The sequence below is a fragment of the Vipera berus genome, assembly GCF_964194415.1.
Source record: "Vipera berus genome assembly, chromosome: 6".
NCBI lineage: Eukaryota > Metazoa > Chordata > Lepidosauria > Squamata > Viperidae > Vipera > Vipera berus.
The window spans coordinates 15,342,771-15,360,910 of NC_138208.1; the positions used below are offsets into that span (position 1 = coordinate 15,342,771).

The following is an 18,140-nucleotide window of genomic DNA, read 5'->3' on the forward strand; positions in this document are numbered from 1 at the left end:
GGACTTGCCTTACTCTTTTCCTGATTACAGGCATTGCAATTCAAATACTTACTACATGGCTTCAGTTTAATTCCTTCTACTAACTCAACTGTTTTACGTAGTGAGTTAAAGTTTACATGCCCTAACCGCCTATGCAATAAATGTATACATTCATCATGTGGCTTCTTGTTCTCACATATCGAGTTAGCTTTAACTGTACTAACCTGGTTACTTGTGAGAATGAATAAACCATTTTTCAAATTAGCAGTTACACAGGTTCCATTCCACTCAATAGTGCATTGCTCCCCTCTGAATGTTACCACAAACCCAACCTTAACCAATTCCCTTACAGATAACAAGTTGAATCTTAGTTTAGGTATATATAACATAGGTAACTGTTCATCAATGCATGGACAATAGGAATTACCTTCACCAGAGGCCTTCATCCTCCAACCGTTTGCTAGTGAAACATATTGGTTGCTGTTTTTCATATTAACAAACCTCTTTTTCACTTTAGTAATGCATTGTGAAGCCCCACTATCAACAACCCACAATTCATTGTTTCTGGATGTTGGTTTACCAGAAATAGCCAAACCAATGCTCTTTTTAGCCTTCCCACTGCTATTTGCATTCTGTTTTTTACCCTTTCTACAGAATTTGGCTATATGCCCTTTAGCCCCACAAGAATAACATTTCTTGACGTTGTAAGCAGTGGTGAATTGCTGCTCCTCTTGTGGCTGTGTCTCTCTCAGCTGGTCTCTGTCACGCCTCCTTCTGGACTCTTCCAGCAGTCTCCCAGTAATGTTAGTCAATGTCAGTTCCTCTCTGGTCAGGACTTCCAAAGAAGAAACATATCCATCATAACTCTCATCCAAAGATGACAGAATAATGTAGACCTGATGCAACTCTGAAAAAATCAGCTCCTTTTCATGAAGCTCTTGAAAAGTTGCCTTCATGTAATTTAAATGGGTCAGCATATCTCCATTCTTCTGCAGACGAGCCCTAAACAGCTTACGTGTAAGGTGTATATGTGCACCCACACTGTCTCGAACATAAAGCCTTCGCAAAATATCCCAACACCTAGCAGCAGACTCCTCACCACGAATATGGACACGCTGCTGGTCATTCAGTGTTAGTCCAATAATGCAAAGAGCTTTCTCATTGCTACGTTTAAAGTTGTCTAACTTCTTTGCATCCTCTTCGTCATCTGGATCCCAAGCAGTAGTATCTGGTGGGTTATTTACAACAGCCCATAGTCCTTCCTTGCGCAAAAGCAAGCAGCATTTTGTGGACCAGGAAACATAGTTTGTCCCATCCAACCGGGTTATCCAGGAGATGCCTGACAACAGTTCCTGTGCCATTTTACACCAAATACAAACTCAGCTAGGAATACTGTGTGTACTAACTCTCAGTACAGGCCTGGGCCCATAACCAGTGTTATGGAATTTGTTGTGCAGAGGTCTCCTTGTGCTACCAAAGAGTTGCACAGACAAGGAAGGGCACTGAGAGCAGTAAAAGTCACACACAGAAATACACTGAGTTCTAAAAGCAAAAAGTATTTTACTTTGAGGTGGTGTAAAAACAAAAATGCACAGTCAAAAATAAACAGTCCAAGTAGCAATCCAAAATACAAAGTCTTCTTACCGGTCCAGAGGTCAATACACAGTTCAGGTTTACAACAGTAGTAAACCAACAGCAGAGCAAAAAACAGTAACAGTAGAGATCAGTGAATTCAGAGAGAGAGAGAAGCTACGTTCCTAGCTTCCTCTTATGGCCATGAGAACACTTACACACCCATTGGCCAATTAACAACTTAAAGACATAGCATTATGGTTAATATATTTTCAACCCAACATTGTAGGCTAACACCATATGCCTAACAATTGGCCAAGTGTGATTAGACACATAAGGATTGTTTTCAGGTGAAAACAATTATTTTTAATATGCAGATTGCACTAACTTGGAGAGAGTTAGTAATGAGAACAACAAAACATGGAGAAAGAACTAAAACCTATTGTTATAGTTGTCAGTGCAAATGTCTTTTCTAAAGTGAGTATTTACTTTGGGGATAAAATGTATATTACTAAAAAGAAGCATTTAGTATCATATTAGTGCCAACCTTTATATAGAACAAGAAAGAAGGGAAGCCATAATCAGGTTGTGCTGCACAACATAATAGAACATTTGTGTCTGCCTGTTTTCAGAATTTAAGGGTAGGTGGACTGTATTATGTACCCTTCTGATAACCAAGGAAGAGAGAAAAATGGTTATGGCTGTTTCTCTTCCATACAAGGTATTCTGAATTATGACCACAGCTTCTCTATGAGCTAGTACATCTGCAATCAACCTAAAAATGGCTTTTCTTTATTCACTCTGTCATATATATTCTGTGAAGGGGATCTATTATGATTAAGCTGTGTTGTTGGGACAATTGCTTCCAAACACGTCCATGAACATTATAGAGAAGGAGAATAAAATTTACATGTTATGACTCTCCTTTAAGGGAAATGATTCTTGGCCCCAGACCTCTTCCACGCTGGAGCGCTTGTGTTTGGTTTCAAATAAGCCCACATGAAAAGATGTGGCATTTTGCGCCTCGAGCATCTACTCCAGCTTGTCTGCTGGGTGACAGGGCTGTCACAGTAGCATTCATCTCAGTTGACATCAGAATTCCCTTTTTTTTTCTTCAAATGACATTTTAACCTCCTTTTTCCTTGTGGTGGTTTGCATTCTTGTTTTTTCTTTATTATAGACTTGAAAGATTAGGCTGAGATATAACATATAACTAAGCTCTCCCAATAAAAACAGGCTTAAATGAACTCTCGTTGGGCTCACCTCAGCACTCCCACCATGCTGCACAGTTTCTTAGCATATTAAAAGACTTTTTTTTAAACTGTTCTGCCCTCAGAATGCAACCCAATCACCTTTTACATGGGGGTTCCTAAACTAAGAGAATTCCAAGAGAGGATGAGTGGGTGGGAGGGAGTAAAATTTGTAGAAGAATCAACATAAAAAAAAACCACCAATAATTTTCAAATAGTCTGGGAGGACTAGGGCGAAAAGGAGGGAGAGAAGTACAGGAGGAGAAGCAACGCATGTTGTGATTCAGGGTCAGCCTGTGGGTTCGGCAGTTGGGTCGGACGACTCAGAGGAGGAGGAGGGGGGTGTTGAAGAGCCTGCTGCTGATGGCCTTGTGGCTCCGCAGAGCCCTCAGCCAGGCCCCTCCCACCTGGTCACGACGGAGACCCAGCTGTGTGAGCCTGACAGCGTGGATGAAGATGACCCACAGCTGGCCCTGTTCAAGGACGCCCGACGCAGGAGGCAGTCAATCAGGAGTAAACAGGGGAAGGCAATGGGGCACCTCGGAAGGAGGCAGAGAGAAGCCACGCCCTGAACTGTATAAAAGGGGAATGCGTGGGAGGGCTGGTTTGCTGAAGGCAACCGCTTGAATAGTTCCTGTTTCATAGCTCCTGTTTCATGGTTGGTGTCTTATTTTGCTCTGTTTTATGTTAATAAATTTGGCAGGCTTTATTCCAGCCTCTTGCCATTTGTAAAGGGGTTGTCCCTGCTTTTTCTGCAGGGCCGGTAGCAGGCTGGTACAGAACAACGCATTGCAAAAACTGGTGAGCAGAGACAGGAATAGAGGGATTGGGTGGACTACTGAGAACATTGGCAGGGGTTCCTGAAAAAATAGGAAGGCGGATCTGCATTTTGACACATGTGCAAAATAGAGGATGCATTGAATGGGCATTTGGGTAAGGAGGTAGAGGGTTCCTAAAGCAATTCATTTATTCATAAAATATTTGTTTAAGCCTTTCCATTAAAAAATCTCAAAGTGAATTAACAGGGTCAGTTAAAACAATAAAAACAAATGACAATAATAATAAAAAAGGGACATGACACCAAAATGGTTGGAATCCCTTTCCTCTTCTCTTATAGCCATGGCAGCTGCGGTGCACAGGCTGATTACAAACAATGACATGACAGTTGGCAACCACGATGCTTTGGAAGATCTGCAAGAAATACCACTTGCCTGCAAGGAAGGATGGTTGAGACCACCAAATAGATGATGTAATAGAAATTGGGGGGAAAAAACACAACCTAAAGTGTTCTCAGACTTTAGAATTCAGTTAAACAAACAGCTATGCCACACAACTACCCAGACTTAAAAGTTGTTGATAAGAAAGACAAAACAAAAGTTTGGATAGTGGAAGTGGCAATATCTGGAGGTAGCAGAACAGAAGAGAAAGAACTGGAGAAAATCACAAAATACAAAGACCTGAAAATAGAAGTAGAACAACAATGGCAAAAGAAAGCAAAAGTGGTACCAATAGTATTAGATACCTTGGATGCAAAACAACTGAAGCACCATTTTAACATTACTGGCATTGACAAAGTCACCATTGCAAAAGGCAGCTTTACGTGGAACAGCTTACACCTTGCAACCATACCTTTAACACCATCAAACAACATCTGCTTATTCCGGGTCCTTTTAAAAGACTTGATAGGTGGACAAAAAATGCCAAATTTATTTATTTCTTTTATTTAAAATATTTATGTAGTCACTCATTTTATCACAAACTCTGGGAGGCTCCCAGATTCTGGACTAAAAATCAGGCTGAGCATGCAACCAACAATAATTTATTAAACTTGTATATCACCCAACCCTCCCAAGCTCTGGGCAGCTCACAACATGAAACAAATTGCAATCAAATCAGTAAAAGATAAAGATTGCAAATGTGATAAAGCAAGGGGTCTCACTCTCCAAATGTTAGAGACTTCAGTTCCTATTAACCATAGCTACCATAGACAATTGCAAGTCACTATGGGAATGGTAGTCCTTCAAAGTAATAGGAGGTCAACCAAATTATCTACACCCTAATTAACAATTCTCTGACTAGATGTTAGCAATCTACTTTTCTCCTCCATTTAGTCTGAAGTTGGTACTTGTTATATCCAAAGGATTCATTAGTTGTGATTTTCTGCAATCTGACAGTTTTATATAATAGGCTTTCTGGGACATAATGTTACTGATGTACTTCTGGGAAATATTATGTTATGCTTGTCTTCAAGCCTATAGAAAACTCCCTTGGTTGTGATCCAATCCATAAGCTTGCCTTGGAATAATTAGCATTTATCTGGGCTCTTAAGGAAGGAAAAGCATGTTTTCCAGAGCTTCTTTCATTATGTCTTTTCAAGGGCCCCAGATCTGCTGAAGGAATGGCTTGAGGTAAGAATACTGATAAATAGTTTTCATGGAAAGCAAACAGTGCTTGCAGCTGTTGTCTTTGGAAAGCTCTTAGTTGCAATTAACAAAGAGTGTCTCACTCAATCTCTTGTTACAGTCAAACCATATAAATCGTAATATTTCTTTTCTTTTCATATAGGCTATTAACCTCAGGCACTGTGGTCTGTAAATCCCAGCTGATGAGTTCACTTATGTTCACACTGCATACTATGTAGTTTATTCAATAAATCCAAATTGAAACAAGGCATAGTTTAGTGCAATGTGTGAGCCTGTGTGTCAGTTTGTGATTGGAAGTCAAGCATGGAGATACCCAGGTACAGAACTAAACATTAACCCTAAAATAAGCTGTAACGTGGGTGTATTTTAATTGATTGTTTTGTAGATAGCCATAAGGTAAATGTAAAGGTGAAGGTTCCTCCGCACATGCGTGCTAGTCGTTTCCGACTCTAGGGGCCGGTGCTCATCTCCATTTCAAAGCCGAAGAGCCAGCACTTGTCCGAGGACGTCTCCGTGGTCATGTGGCTGGCATGACTAGATGCCAAAGGCACACGGAACACTGTTACCTTCCCACCGTAGTGGTCCCTATTTTTCTACTTGCATTTTTACGTGCTTTCTAACTGCTAGGTTGGCAGAAGCTGGGATGAGTAACAGGCGCTCACTCTGTTACGCGGCACTTGGGATTCGACCCGCCAAACTGCCGACCTTCTGATCGACAAGCTCAGCGTCCTAACCCACTGAGCCACCGCGTCCCTGATTTGAGATGTTGTGATTCTAGATTTTTTTATGCTACTTGTTTGTACGGTTATCTAAGCATATCAAGGTGGTTATCCTGAATCTTTGTGGATAGGATCTGATGAATAATCATAAATAACAAATCAGCTTTATCCAATCTGGAATTTTAGAAGGGTTGACTATAATGTCCTGAATTCTCAGCCAGTACAGACAATGTAGCTGGAAGGTGCATTTAAAGAAAGCTAACTTAGGGTATAAGCAAACACAGAAACATAGACTCTAAGGATGGAGAATAACCCTAGAAAATCATGAGAAAGAGAGAGGATGATGAAGTGAAAGACGGGGCTGGGCCCTTACAACAATGTTTAGTATGAATATTTGATAGGTTTAATGTTAGGCTTGCTTAAATCTTGAATGGAATGTTATAAAGATGTTCCAATGAGACTGTGATGCTGAAAATATAGGGGCAAATCTCTTCCATACTCTAGGTTAGAGAACTACGTGATTATGCCTGAGTCCAAGGAAAACCCGAAATAAAAGCAGTGTTTCTAATTTAATTTCTGTTCACGTTATGATATGCTTACAATCAAACCTTAGAACTGACATTTGAAGCAGCATTGTTGTTCCTTTTCATAAGACACTGTATTTGTCTTTGTATCCTCCCGAAATCCCAGCAGTGCAGCATCTACTCACCTGGAGTTTTAAAATGGCTGTCATGAGGATCTGTCTTTGAGAACACTGTCAGAGGTTTCCCTACAGGCAAAGCTTCACTTCACCTTTTTTGAGAATCTGCAAACTCCTGTTTTGAAAGTGTGTATGTTGGAGGTTGCTCCCATATAGAATCCTGCCCCATGCAAAAATCTTATTTAGTCTCTGGTAATTGCCAGTTACCACAACTGGAACCAATATTTGTGTTGAGAAATTCACTGGAAGGACAAGGCAGTAACGAAAAGCATAAAGCATATGGAGATGCATTACATTATTTAATTGTATTTCACTGTAATAAAATACACAATGTTATCAAATTAGAAAATGTGTTTGAAACAGATTTTCCCAGTCTACAATATTCCAGTTTCTAAACGTTCTGCTAGACTAGCCTCTCTGAAGCTGCTCTTTCCATTGCCATCAATGCCTCTTTCTCTAACCATCATTTGCAGCATTAGATAGGTGGCTTGTTTTCTATTTGAAGTCTCAGTTGGGTTAGCCAGTGTTTTTCAAACCTGGCAACTTTCAAATGTTCTGACTGCAGAATTCTGTGAGTTGAGATTCCACTCAGTTAAAGTTGCCAAAACACTGGTTTAAGTTTTTCCAAGACTGTGAGTTATATCAGGGCTGAGGAATTCTGGGAGTTGAAGTCCACAAGTCTTAAAGTTGCCAAGGTTGAGGACCCCTGAATTATATAACAAAACCTGTATTTCCAAACTCTGTGTATGTCACTTCTACTCCAGTTCCTCAAATTCATGTTATATTTGTAATGGTGGCATTATGGATCACCCGGATTTCTCGGTAGTAGCACTGAGGTTCTAGAATGTATCTGTCATGGTTGACTTGCTATGCAGCCCCACTCGCAACAGTAACAGGAGCAGGGACAGAATGCATTGGAATCTGAGGGAGGCTTGAGAGGGAAATTTGGAATGCAAGTGAGTTGACTGGAAGTTGGGACAGACCTAACACCCCAAGGTCACTGGCTGGGAACATCTGAGCTAGACAAATTGTTCCCAAAACAAAACAAAACGAGTGCAAATCATTGGTGGACAATGGACAATGGGAGGTCCAAGGGGGGAAAAGAGAAGGTTTTCCTATGCTGTTCACATGCAAAATAGTTGTTGTTGTTAGTTGTGAAGTTGTGTCTGACCCATCGTGACCCCATGGACAACATTCCTCCAGGCCTTCCTGTACTCTACCATCTTCTGGAGTCCATTTAAGCTCATGCCTACTGCTTCAGTGACTCCATCCAGCCACCTCATTCTCTGTCGTTGCCTTCTTCTCTTGCCCTCAACCATTCCCGGCATTAGGCTCTTCTCCAGTGAGTCCTTCCTTCTCATTAGGTAGCCAAAGTATTTGATTTTCAACTTCAGGATCTGGCCTTCTAAAGAGCAGTCAGGGCTGATCTCCTCTAGGACTGACCGGTTTGATCGCCTTGCAGTCCAAGGGACTCGCAGGAGTCTTCTCCAGCACCATAGTTCAAAGGCCTCAATTCTTTGGCGCTCAGCCTTTTTTATGGTCCAACTTTCACTGCCATACATAGCAACTGGGAAGACCATGACACTAGCTTCCTATAAAACGTATGACTAAAAAAGAATTAATAATCTTGTTTTCACGACTTTGCCAGTAAGTGGTGCTATATGCATAGATTTGTGATCCTTAGGTTAAAACAACTGTTTGAGAGCCAGTGCATCTACTTTTAAAGTTCTGATTTCCCTCCTGTTGTGTCCGTAGTTAAAGGGGAGTGGTTTTTCCTTAGGCGGGAAAACCTGGTGCAGGGATTGGACGTGTATTCCCGGCGGGAGATTCCTGGCTGGGGATTGGTTATTGTTTAAGTTGTATTGGTATATAAATATGGGGTTTAACGGCCACAAGCGGGCAGACCATTGTGCATTCAATAAACGTTCTCTTGTTGAACCTCGCTGTCAACGCTCGTCGTTCCGAACATAACAAGTGGCGACGAAGGTGGGATTGACGACGGAACAGTGAAGGAGCAGTGGGAAGCCAGCAGCGCGAAAAGCGGGAAATTTGAATCACAGTCAACCGAAGCTGATCGCCGCAACAAAAAACGAACAGAATGGCGCAAGTCGGTTCCCTGAAGGAATTCGACCCCAACTACCCCGAAGATTGGGAAGAGTATGTTGGCCAAGTTGAGGGGTTTATGCTGGTAAATGGCATAACTGATGACCGGAAGAAAGCGGCTGCACTTCTCACTATCAGTGGCACACCGGTTTACCGGGTTGCCGTCGGTCTGTGCCAACCATTGCCGGTCTCCAGTGTGTCTTACGCCGACTTACTGGCCAAGCTTAAGGTCCATTTCACCCCGAAGAGGTCGGAATTATATTGGAGAAGAATATTCGAAAAACGAAATCAAAGACCCGGCGAGTCGATAACACAGTTCGTGGCGGCAGTCAGAGAAGCGGCCCTGCGCTGCAAATATGACAATCTGGAAATTCGAATCCGCGACAGAGTGGTTTTGGGGCTGTGAGACGAACATTTACAGAACAGGATAATCGCAAAGCCCACAGGAAATTTACAAGAAGTCTTAGACGAACTACTAACGTACGAGTCAACCGGCAGACGAGACCCCCCCCACAACAGCATGGGCACCTCCGCTGAAATCAACCTAGAGAGCCATGTGAACGGTGGGGAGGTGGATTACCAGTGGGAAGCCGACGTTGACGAAATCGCCCGTAGGTTTGGGAAGATGGCGGCGAGACCCTCACGCACAGATGGTTCCGACCACGGAAGAAGACAGTAACCTCCAGGACAACAAAGACCCCAGAGGGACAGCCAGACCAGACCACGCAACCCAGAAGCAAGATGCGGTAGCTGTGGTGGCAACCACCCCCGAGCAACCTGCCGATTCCGCACTGCTAAATGCAGAGTGTGCGGAAAAACGGGCCACATCCAGGCCATTTGCTGTAGCCGACCGCGCGATAACCGTCTCAACGAAATCGACGCATGGCCCGAAGGTAAGGTAGCCCCCATTTGTTGTGGCAGAGAGACCCCCAGACCAAAGGCACGCACTTCCACCCGCGGGGAGGGGGTGGGAGTCAACTATGTAAGGAACCCCAGGATCAACCATATACTGAGGCCTAAATTGAAAATAGAAGTCCAACTGCAGGGCATTCCCTGCAAGATGGAAGTAGATTCCGGGGCCTCAGTATCAATAATATCGTGCAATACCCTTAAGTACATAGAAAACAAAAGCGGCCGTAGAATTCCCCTGAACCCGACCCGAATTCAATTAGCAGATTTTCAAAAAAACCCCATAAAAATAAAAGGCAAGGCCACAGTCAGTGTTAAGTATAAAGGGTTCAGAGGCTCTTTAGATCTTTTGGTTACCGAAGGCCAGAGAACCAGCTTAGTAGGCCTCAATTGGTTCTCGGCCCTCGGAATCTGGATGGGGGGAATTAATACCATACACAGTAAGACCCTCAAATCTGTCTGCGATGAGTTCGCAGACGTATTTGATGGGTCATTAGGTAAATACAAGGGCTCCCCCATTAATTTTAATTTAGACCCAGCAGTTAAGCCCGTTAGGCTTAAGGCCCGGAGGGTGCCGTTCGCCCTTAAACAAAAAATCGAGGCCGAATTAGATAAGCTAGTAGGCCAGGACGTGCTGGAGCCGGTAGAAGGAGGCCTTTGGGAGACACCAATCGTCACACCCCTCAAACCAAACGGGGATGTGAGGATTTGTGCCGATTATAAGGCCACTCTAAATTTAGCAATGAAAAAGCATGCTTACCCGGTTCCGACGGTGAAGCAGGTCCTCGCGACGATCCAGGACGGCGCCATCTTTGCCAAGCTTGGCTTGGCGCAGGCGTATTTGCAACTTACTGTGTCTAAGGAAGCCGCCGAGGCCCAAACGATAGTTACCCACAAGGGGGCGTTCCGCGTTCACAGACTTCAATTCGGCATAGCTGCAGCTCCAGGCATCTTCCAAGAGGTGATGGAGAGGACCTTAAAGGGCATACCAGGTGTATGCCCTTACTTCGATGATGTCCTAATAGCTGGAAAAACTGAAGAAATCTTAGCTGACCGGTTGGAACAGGTACTGGGAAAATTTAGAGATGCTGGGCTTAAGTTAAAAAGGGAAAAATGTTTTATTGGTGTAAAATCTACTGAATTTTTAGGATTCAGAATTGATGCATTGGGTATACATCCCACAGAGGGGAAAATTAAAGCAATTAAATTAGCACCAGAACCCAAAAACAAGGCGGAACTGCAAGCTTTCCTAGGATTAATAAATTTCTATCACACCTTCTTGCCTCATAAGGCAGCTATTGCTGAACCCTTACACAGGCTGTTAGACAGGAAGACCCCTTGGCAGTGGCAAGAAAAGCACAAACTCAGCTTCCAAACTTTGAAGGACATATTGTCTAGCCAATCCACGGTTACCCACTTTATTGAAAACAAGCCAATATATCTAGCATGTGATGCCTCACCATATGGAGTGGGGGCAGTCATCAGCCACATGGATGACCAGGGACAACAGAGGCCAATTGCATACTATTCCAGAACTCTAACCAAAGCTGAACGGAATTATGCACAAATTGACAGAGAAGCATTAGCCATAGTGGCTGGTGTTAAAAAGTTCCATGATTACCTTTATGGTAGGGACTTCACAATATACACAGATCATAAACCTCTACTTGGCTTGTTCACCACAGACAAACAGACACCCCAAATCATGTCCCCTAGAATGCTTAGATGGTCTATACAGTGGCGTAGCGTGGGGGGTGCATGGGGGGCGGGCCGCACCGGGCGCAACATCTGGGGGGGGGCGCGCTCGCACTGAGCTGCTCAGGGAGCCCCAAGGGCTGCACAGAGTTGGCTTGGCTCCGCTCTCGAGCTGCTCTTTCTTGCAAAGCAAAACGAGTCCGGCAGGTGAGATGGGCGGCCACATAAACTGAATAAAATAAATAGAAGCGCCCAACTCTCCGCCCAGGCTCAGGCCAACCGCAAGCGCCCCGCAGGTGCCCCGGCAGGCTTGGCCGAGCGAAGACAGACCCGCCGGCCGGCTGGCCTAGCTTCGTGTGCATGCGTGGCTTTATTTAGTGGGGCTCACGTGCGAGCTTGAATGCAGCGGCTCTTGCAGGTCGGAGCCCCGCCCAGCCGCCCTCGAGAGGGACCCGGAAGCATCCCGCATGCGCGTGACTCTTCTTGGAAAGTCTACGCCGCTGCGGGGCGTGTCTTTTCGGCGGTGCCATGACGTCACCGGGTTAGGGGGCGCAAATTGCCCCGGGTGCTGACAACCCACGCTACGCCACTGGGTCTATATTCTTATCTGCATACACATTCTCCATCAAACATAGACCTGGGAGGGAGATGGGTCATGCTGATGCCCTCAGCAGATTACCCCTAGCAGATACAGGACTTGACCCAGCACCTGTGGGGCAAATCCTCTCTTTACACGAACTTACTGAATGCCCATTGACAGCTAAGGACATTGCAGCAGCCACCAATAAGGACCACATCCTCAGCAGAATTGTAGCATGGGTACAGGGTGGTTGGCCTAATAAAAATCCTGACCCCAAATTCACGCCTTATTTTAGAAGGAAGGACGAATTGTCATCTCATCAGGGATGTATATTGTGGGGCAATAGGGTGGTTATTCCTGAAAGTCATAGGAACACAGTTATTGGGGAACTGCATGAAGGGCACCCTGGAATTGTTCGTATGAAAGCCCTTGCTAGGAGTCATTTATGGCCTGGGTTAGACACGGCAATTGAGGAAAGAATAGCTGGGTGTTATCAGTGTCAGCGGTCCAGGCCTGAACAATCACACAAACCGGTACACAAGTGGGAGGTGGCTAGGAACCCATGGTCCAGCATTCATATTGATTTTGCAGGTCCCTTCCAGGGTCTTACATTCCTGGTTGTTGTGGATAGTTACTCCCGGTGGTTGGAGGTCGTGCCTGTAAAGTCCATGACTTCCGCCAAAACTATACAGGTTCTGAGGGGACTCTTTGCCACCCATGGGTTACCTGACGTGATTGTCTCTGACAATGGGCCCCAATTCACATCTACTGAATTTCAGGATTTCCTCAAGGCCAATTGGATTAGGCACGCGACGTCGGCACCTTTCCATCCCTCCTCCAACGGATTGGCTGAACGACATGTCAGAACAACAAAAGACGCATTGAAAAGAATCATCCACGGTAATTGGCATCAGAGACTGGCTCAGTTCCTGTTGGCTCAACATACAACACCCTGCATGGCCACAGGGAAAAGTCCAGCTGAAATGAGGTGGGGCAGACGTTTAACCACCAAACTTGACAGACTACACCCTGACAGACTTCCTATGGAACCTGAACTGGACAGTCCGACCAGGTCTCTCAATATTGGAGACCTAGTATGGGCCAGGAACTATGGACAGGGGGATAAATGGTCACAAGGGGTAGTTATTGACAAAACTGGGCCGTTATCTTACATTATAGAGGGGGAAGGGGATCGGCTGATTAGGAGACACATCGATCAGTTAAGGAAAAGGTCTCCTGAAATTGTGCAGGCGAATAATGATAGGATTGTTACAACACACAACAATATGAACAGACTAGACCAGGCAAGCACAACACTAGGTGGGGAGGGGGTAGGAATACAAACCAGGGTGGAATTATCTCCTCAGAGTAGCTCTACACCAATGTCTGGGCCACTCATTGTAACCCAACAACCCACTAGTGCTTCATCAATTGATACACCAACACAAATAGTTGGGACGGAAGGGGAATCAAATAACGAAGCTGATGACACATCTGGCAGATACCCAGCCAGGGATAGCACATCAACTGATGGCACATCTGGCAGATACCCAGCCAGGGTTCACAAGCCTCCTAGTTACTTAAAGGACTATGTCAAATAATAACATTCATCTGGGGGGGAAGGGGTGTTGTGTCCGTAGTTAAAGGGGAGTGGTTTTTCCTTAGGCGGGAAAACCTGGTGCAGGGATTGGACGTGTATTCCCGGCGGGAGATTCCTGGCCGGGGATTGGTTATTGTTTACGGTAAGTTGTATTGGTATATAAATATGGGGTTTAACGGCCACAAGCGGGCAGACCATTGTGCATTCAATAAACGTTCTCTAACAAGCACAATGGTCTGCTCGCTGTCAACGCTCGTCGTTCCGAACATAACACCTCCCCCCCAAAGGTAAAAATGGGATTCCATAAAATGTATGCAATAATAACTCTTCTCAAAAAAAAAAAAAAAACCCACACACTCCTGTGGTTCAAAGTGGAACTAATTACTGGGGAGGTTGTAGATTACTGTTCACTCAGTCTATTCAGGAGAGCTGATGAATTGTCAACAGGGATTCTTTAGTTTGAATTTTGGCATCCAGCAGAGAGTTGAAATTAGTGACTACTACTACTTCCTATTCCTCCCTCTTCTTCCTTCCCCTCCCCACTCCTCCTCCCACCCAACAGGATCACTAGATACATTTGGTGGATCTCAGTAAAACAGTGAAAGATCCAGAAAAAGGAAGACTCTCTACCCTTGTTTTACAATGGTGCTGCAAATTAAGGGCTAGAACTGTTTTTATTGCTTCCTTGCTTTAATGTACTGGCAAATGGTAGAATGAAATGGGTAAATGCTTTTAAGATTTCATCCACTTTTTCACTCAAATTATCTTCCTATCTCCAAAATTTCAAAAATAGTTTTGGAACTCTACAAGAAAAAAAGTAGCCTGAGATCAGTTTAAATAACAAAAGATCTGATGCAGAAGCAAGGGTTAAATATTTTTTCATCTGATCCTTCATCCTCTATTTATCCCTGGTTTATGCATGGCTGCTAAAAGCAAAGAAGAAGGTAGTTCAGATTTTCTTAAATCCCTTTCTTAGGACAAATTCCAGTAGGCATCCCTGGATGCTTTACTGTTCTGTTTGTAGTTTTGGGCAAGTCACATATAGCTTATTTGTTTATTTACCATGTATTGATGGTAAATAAACATGTAAATAAACCATGTATTGATGGTAAATAAACAGAGTGAGCACCTGTTATTCGTCCCAGCTTCTGCCAACCTAGCAGTTTGAAAGCACGTAAAAATGCAAGTAGAAAAATAGGGACCACTACGGTGGGAAGGTAACAACGTTCCGTACGCCTTTGGCATCTAGTCATGCCGGCCACATGATCATGGAGTCGTCCTCGGACAAGCGCTGGCTCTTCGGCTTTGAAACGGAGATGAGCACCGGCCCCTAGAGTTGGAAATGACTAGCACGCATGTGTGGGGGAACCTTTACCTTTACCTTTATTGATGTATAGTATTCTGTTTCTCAATATTTCATTTGTCTTAGTTTGGTACAATCACTTGTCTCCATGATTTCATCATGCTGTCACAACAATACCCATTAAAATGATTCTCTATCTAAGACATTTGCCTGGACAATGAGACAATGGAATTGCTCAGTTGTTTATCTCTAGCATGAATCATTCAGAGTTTTTGTTTTGGCATATCATAACTACCATATAGGTAATTTTGGCTGATAGAAAAGCTTTTACAAAATGAAGGCAAGGGAAAAATAGATGGAAATTTATTAGGATTTGGAGGGCAGAATTGTATCATTCCCATCTTTGGAAAGAATTTTAATAACTGGTTTTCTTAATAGGACTATTGACTTGAGTGTCTTAGACAGCTCTGACTAGCAGGATTTGCAAAAATGCTTGAGTATAGGACAATATAACTATGTCTCATCTTTCCCAGGTAGACCAGACAGGAAACATGGCCCTAATTCTATTTTGTTGTAAGTCACCCCAATCTTCCAAGTCTGACAGAACAAATTTTTCACCGTCTCTCTTACAGCCTGAGAAGTTAGGGTGGTTCCTTTCAGAGTCTCTTTCTCTGCCCATTGGGCAGCTGTGGGCTATGCCTTCTCTTATCTGATTGTTCCTTAAGCATCATCCCTTCCTCTCTATCTCTCCCAAGATGGAAGATGCAGGCCCAATAAATTGTCAATCTGTTGTGGGAAATCAGTTGGCTGAAGATGCTTCTACAGGTAGTCCTCAAGTTATGAGTGTAATGTTTTTATATTTATAGAAAAGCAGGAAAGTATTATGGTTAAAGTGTTGAACTTGGATCAAGGAAATCAAAGTGAAGTCTTCACTTGATCATGGAGTTTATTCAGTGACTTTGGATTGGTTGCTCTCGCCCAGTCCAACCTACTAAACAACCTGCAGGAGATAAAAATCAGAGGAAACCCCATGTATGTCCCCTTGAGTTCTTAATGGCCTACAAGCACAATAGTATAAAATAAACATTCTGATGTTATTGCAATGCACCCTAGAGGCTAACATGCTAGAATGAAAGCAAATCAAAATACAGTGCCTTATGGGTCCTTCATTTATGGATCCTGCAATTCTCAGTTCCTGAAATCGTTCATCATATGTTTTAGCTTCCAGTCCCCTAATCATCTTTGTTGCTCTTCTCTGCACTCTTTCTAGAGTCTCAACATTATTATTTTTATATTATGGTGACCAGAACTGGATGCAGTATTCTAAAAGTGGTCTTATCAAAACAATACAAAGTGGTACTAACTCTTCAAGTGATCGTGACACTGCTCTTCCGTTGATGCAGTCTGGAACTGCATTGGCTTTTTTGGCAGCTGTAGCATACAGTTGACTCTTATTTAAGTGGAGATCCACTAGGACACCTAGATCCCTCTCACAGTTATTACTGTTGAGTCAGCTACCACCTATTCTACATCTGTGTATTTGGTTTTTCTTGCCTAAGTGTAAAGCTATACTTTTCTCCCCACTGCACTGCAATTTTTGGATAAGGTTTGATGTGGGGCTGTAGTTAAGGTGTTGGACTAAAAGCTAGAAGACCCAGGTCACTCTCTTTCAGACCAGCCTACCTTACAGCGTTGCTGGGAGGATCAGTTCTGTTTAAGAAAAATACTTCTCAGGTTTCTTTTAGAGTTAAAAATAGCATTTCTTGGGAATGTCTCAATTTGATCCTGAAAAAAGGGTTAAACTGAAGACCTGAATGGCTTTTCCAGCTCAGTGAATCTAAGTATCTGTTAAGTAATAGTCAAGGTAATTCTGCTGAACTTAATTTTTGGTCATTGCCCAGACATACCCTTGGTGTTTTCTTAGTAACACAGAAACATTTCCTTGGCAACCTTTTCTTAGCAACAATGCTTCCTCTGTGATGTCTAATAATAGTAAAACATTTTACTGTTCATGTATAAAATATCAATAGTAAAACATTTATCCCCAAAAAGCAGGCCTGTCAGCTAGGCCCAATCTAACTAAATTCGATTTAAGATTTAAAGAAAAAAATTAAAAAATAATATATTGAAATAAATGCCTTCCTCAGATTATACAGTAGGGCTAAAGTGTGTCAGTGTGTTGTGTAGGTGGTTGGTTTTATTCCTACATTCCCATAACTTCTTTGCAGTGACCTTTGTCTTGTGACCTATGACAGCTAAAAAAGAGAGGTGTCCCTGAATTCATTTAAAATTTGTTGACTAAATCCAAGTAGAACTAAAATTGAAGGCTCAGAAAAAAGCGCTAGATGCTAAGCTATCCAGATGTTCCTTTATGCATTTGCCTTATGTTATTCTTTGATTGCCATTCTGTGATGGAAAGAGTGTGTGTGTGTGTTTGGGTGTGATTCTCTGTGTTATGTGCATTGTGTGTGTACCTAATGATGCCATTGCCCTGCTTGAAACTTTAAACATAATTTTTTTTAAAAAATAATGTGTTTTAGGAAGAAAAGATTCAATGCATTTGAGCCAAGCTATGTTGGAAGAGCAATAACTTTCTGTCACTGCTGAAATTTTTAACTTCACTAAATAGATGAAAGGGTCCTTGTATGTGGTACTGTTATTTTAAGCAACAGTTCAATATGTTATTATTTTGTTATGGGTTACGACATACTGGGGAAATAGCCAGTGTTTTGTCATATGTAAACCTTAAATTTGGTATAGTGGTTAAAAATAGCAGACTAGAATCAGGGAGACCATGAGTCCTACCTTAGCCAGATAGGTGACCTTGAGGCAGTTCTTCTCTTTATGCCTGGAAAGAGGGAGGCAATGGTATGTTGGTTCCAAAAGTCTTGCAAGAAAACTGCAGGGACAAGTCCATGCAGTTGCCAAAGCTCAGAAACAAAGACTTTAAATTGCCAAGGACACCTCTCTGCAGGAGGTGGAGAAAAAAGCCAGGAAGTGAAGCATGGTGCAGAATGCAGCTGCGTGAGTAGTAATGGGAGTTTCCCGATACTCTCATGTAACACCTCTTCTCCGCGAGCTGCATTGGCTTCCAGTTGCCCTCCGGGTGAGATTCAAGGTGCTGGTGATGACCTATAAAGCCCTAAATGGCATGGGTCCGGATTACCTTAGGGAGCACCTACTGCCAGCATCAATTTCCCATCATCCTGTGCGTGCCCACAGGGAAGGCCTCCTTAGGGTTCCGCCGGTTAGAGACTGCCGGCAGGTGATCCCCAGGGGGAGGGCGTTCTCTGTGAGTGCGCCCGCC

General features: G+C 43.4%; 1 protein-coding gene across 1 annotated transcript in view; it reads left to right on the forward strand.

Annotated features, from left to right (window-relative positions):
* Nucleotides 1–5,198, forward strand: part of GRAMD4 (GRAM domain containing 4) — a 204,639-nt gene extending 199,441 nt beyond the window's left edge. Inside the window, exon 21 of the mRNA XM_081330928.1 lies at nucleotides 5,179–5,198. The gene's annotated coding sequence lies outside the window, so the exon portion shown is untranslated. The remainder of the gene's footprint in view (nucleotides 1–5,178) is intronic.
* Nucleotides 5,199–18,140: the final 12,942 nt, after the last annotated feature.